This window comes from Etheostoma spectabile, chromosome 20, assembly GCF_008692095.1.
Source record: "Etheostoma spectabile isolate EspeVRDwgs_2016 chromosome 20, UIUC_Espe_1.0, whole genome shotgun sequence".
Lineage (NCBI taxonomy): Eukaryota > Metazoa > Chordata > Actinopteri > Perciformes > Percidae > Etheostoma > Etheostoma spectabile.
Window position 1 is genome coordinate 21,099,207 of NC_045752.1, and position 4,378 is coordinate 21,103,584.

Sequence of the window (4,378 nt, forward strand, 5' to 3'; positions counted from 1 at the left end):
ACCCTCCCTGCGTAATGCTGCATGATGGCACTGCTGGCCCCGCAAGAGGACTACGCCAATGGAAGAATCAGGAGAGAAAAAGACTTCAGGGACCACGACGATGACTGGATAATATGATGAATTAAATTCCCTAAAGCTGCGCTCTTGGATCTACTGGACACTGAATTGGGTCCAGTAGAGAGGGCAACGCGCTGTGGTCCACCAGCTGTTTACAGCTAAGTGTTTTGCATGAATATTATAATCTTCAATTTTATCACTAAGACTTGTTTGGATATTATCATATACCTGTAGGTCTTGTATATATCGAAGCTGTCCCCGAGTAATGCCTGTGTAGTTAGGTTTACCTACGCTGTGTAAGAACAGGCCGAAGATATGATTCAATTTGCAGCAATTAACGAGCATATGAGAAGTTTTTGCCTTTTCCCCCGCCAGTTGTCACGATTCAGCGTAAAGCACTACTGCTATTGTCATTGACATACTGATCAGATTTCACGAGGAGCTTTGCATTGGCTATTTATGGTCAAAAATGGGCGTGTGCAGGGCGGGATAAGAGGCTGATTCACATAAGCACACATTGTGGGTAATCAGTGATTTCTAAAGGGAACAGTTCTTAAAGATGTGTGTGCTCACGGTTAATAAATCCGAATTTTTTTGGCGTTGCCATTTTTTGCTTTTGGGCGTACGTACACTTTTAGTACAGATCCTACGCATCCTAACTGTGTCATCTGTTCATGTTTTTTTTTCAAAAATAAAAAATAAAAATGTCAATCACAAAAAACTAATTACTCAAAATACTAATGTTTTCAGTACTTTAGTTTATGACCCAATACCTGCAAAACTAATTTCATTCCCATCACCTGCTACTGACAGCACAGAAATTTTATCGTCCAATATTGGGTCCACTTAATAACACCCTGGCGTATGCCACCGGTTAACCAATGTGCTTATTATACATTTGTTGGCACACTGCAAATGATTTGGTTCTTACAAAGATAAAAAAAAAAAACTTTAGATTTAGAAGTGTATACTTTCCCTTGTTTTGAGCACCTTTTCCAATGGGCAATGGGTGACTATGGTAAACATGATCCCCTTTTGTGAACACAGTAACATAGCTCAACGCATTCTAATAAACCGCTTTGTACGATATTGAACAGGTTTGCATGAAATCATACAAAAATGTGGCGCTGACAACAGAGCACCACGAGAAGACGATCCTTTTAGTGGCCTTTGGTGGTTTAGTTTAGCCGAGAGAAAAGGTGACTTTTAGCCGGACAGAGCACCCTAAGCCGCTTTCAGAGGCCGTGGCAGTCGGGTTTGGTTTTCTTTGGAAGGCGAACTGCACTTCCTGGATTGAAAGCCCTGTTTTATGTCCCCCCCATCCACCCCAACCTCCACCTCCTAGACAACTTTCTTATACAGCAGCAGTCGATGTGTTGAATACAGCAATAAATACATGGAATACATGCAACTTAAGGTACTTTTCTTTTTGTAGCCACATGTATGAATGGATCATGAGAACAGCCTGCAAAGTTAGCATTAAGATCACAACCACAATACATGTTTAGGTGTTAAACGCATCTTAAAGGTCTCATGACATGGTGCTCTTCGGATGCTTTTATGTAGACCTTAGTGGTCCCCTAATACTGTATCTGAAGTCACTTTTATATAGACTTTAGTGGTCACCTAATACTGCATCTGAAGTCTCTTTTATATAGACCTCAGTGGTCCCCTAATACTATATCTGAAGTCTCTTTTATATAGACCTTAGTGGTCCCCTAATACTGTATCTGAAGTCTCTTCCCCAAAATCAGCCTTGGTGTAGAATTACAGCTAGTTCCACAATAAAGTTTTCCTTAGTATGTGCCATAACTGAGTCTTTACCTTTTGAGGGGGGGGGGGAATGGGGTTGTGGCCTTGACCAACTGCCGCTTTGTTCATTCGAAAGCCAGGATGTCTCTCTCTCTCTCTCATAGGTGGGCAAGATTATCTGGGTGGACAAACCAGAGGAAGGGAAGGTAATCTTGCTCCTAATAACATCATAAGGAGCAAGATTTCAGATCGGCCCATCTGACCTTTAATTTTCTCAAAGGCAGAGCAGGATACCCACGGCTCGGTTTGCACCTATTGCCATTTGTAGCTACTGGGGGGGGGGGCAGGAGCAGCCATAGCAGGCTGGGGGAACTCATACTAATGTTAAAAAACCTCATAAAGTGACATTTTCATGCCATGGGACATTTAAACTTCTTACAATATATATTAATCTCTGATAATGACCAAATGAATGTAGTTTATTGTTACATAGGTGGATATGCATCATGCTAAACATTCAGGATTGGAGGACGTGATACATGATACTATGCAGTTTTGCAGTTCTACTGGAGTCCAAGAGCTGGTGTAAAGAAGATATCGTATTTTAATGCCAAGAGATGTCTTCCCCCTGTCTGGACTGAAAGACTACACATTGTGATAAATGGAGATGACAGGATTAAATTAACATCAGCGCCAAGTTGTCATCTAAACGTTTGGAACCCTGCAAGACATGATTCATTATATCTATCTGAAGGTACATGCAATGTGTTAGCTGTCTTGTATGGTGTTTAATATTATTATCTGATCTAGCTTATTAAATTGATTTAAACCTCAATGAATATTAAACATATTGCCTCAATGACTAGACCTGGAGTTTTGTATAAGCTAAAAAAAATCCAGATACTTTTCATATACAGTATGAACCGGATACAAACGATACGAACGAACTAACAATAACATTGTATGATTTTTGGTTGTTGGCCAGAATGGGAAATATCTGAATAATAACAGCCCACATGTGAAGATGTCATTGAGTGTTAGACCAGTGTAACTTTATGCAATCTGATGCCTAAAAAGATATGATATTGGTTATGTCACTAAAGTATGAGCCTTAGTGTCAACAAGAGGTATTGACTTTGACAGAATTTCACCCGAAGGCTACATGGTACCAGAGCTGACAAGCTACACATGAATGTGCTTTTTCAAATCGGGGGGAACAGTATACGCTGTTTGCACTAGTTAAGCCCTGAGCACTGTGATGTGGCAAACCCACTATCAGTCACATGTGAATTACACATGAAACATTGATTCTTTGCTCATCGACGGGGGATATTTGGGTTTTAGCTTGAATGAGTTGGTGTCATGGAGCTACAAGCGGCATTTGAAAGGTGTTTGCTATTTTCATCTGAGCCCTTCCTGAATAGCATCTTCCCTTGACAGTTATTAATCTGTGTCGATGAATACAAATTCCCTCCTCTTAGATCCTGAGACAATATGCTTGTTTTATGTGGTTTTTCAATCCTCAGCACAGGGGCTATAATCTAAAAAAGTTAAAGGTAGACTGTATTTGGGAGCGGTTGCGGTACCAGGTAGACAGGAGAGACAGACTTATTTAATGCAGCTGCATTTCCGATATTGTTGGCCGATTTAAATGATCACAGACATATACCAGCAGTACTTCATGAAGCATTTTATTTATTTTCTGAGCCCACTTGATGGCGCTTTCTGTTCAATAAAAGGGTCGAAAGCCATTTCTTTTTCCTTAAACCTTACAGCACCCTATAGTGGGCTCAGAAAATAAAGAAAAAGGTTAATGGGGTCTCATGAAGCTTCCTGACTGGGACAGTTCAGGGGGTTACAGGACCCAAGAGCAGAGAGGAGACAGGCATGCAGGAGAAAGTTAGTGATAAGGATTTATTAACAACAACAACAAAAAAAGGGATCCAAAACAGCAACAAGCAAACGACACAAGGAGCTCAAACTCAGGCAGGCACAAAACAAAGTCCAAAATCCAAGAAGTCCAAAGAGAAAAGGATAACTAAAAAACAGAAACACTGAAGCCGCAGGGGAGATACAAACAAACAGACACGCAGACCGGACGAACAAAACTATCTGACAAAGGACAAGGAGGAAGACAAAGACTAAATATACAGGGTAACGAGGAAACAAGAGGCAGGGGACACGGGCTGGGAAACAAAAAATCACAAGGGCAGGGAAAATACCAGATAAGAATAGAACAGACAACAAAGCAAAATACCGAAACCATAACACTGACAAGTTCAACTGTGACACATCTTGGTCAAATTCTAAAATTACCAATTGTAGTTGACCTAGATCAAATATTTCTCATCACCATGTTCAGGCCTTTTCTTGACCCTTGTATTGTCTTCACTTCGGGACATTCTCGTATCCCTCGGGTCAAATTGACTCGTGGCTTAAATGGGGTTTTAAAAACAGTTCTGAAGAAAATTTTCAGTTCAAAAATCTATAAACAAATATTGGATTTTTCTCAATATTAAACAATTGAGATAACATATGTATAGGGAATGCAATCAGTCTCTACTAGAAC

The 4,378-nt window shown here is 40.3% G+C and overlaps 2 long non-coding RNA genes across 2 annotated transcripts in view; both read right to left on the reverse strand.

Annotated features, from left to right (window-relative positions):
- Window positions 1-4,378, reverse strand: part of LOC116669868 (uncharacterized) — an 827,043-nt gene that overhangs the window by 495,524 nt on the left and 327,141 nt on the right. The window lies entirely within an intron of this gene.
- On the reverse strand, window positions 1,579-1,829 carry LOC116669862 (uncharacterized). The gene is made up of 2 exons (XR_004326887.1): window positions 1,764-1,829; window positions 1,579-1,625 (listed from the first exon to the last, which is right to left on the reverse strand). It is a non-coding gene; the product is annotated as an uncharacterized LOC116669862 (long non-coding RNA).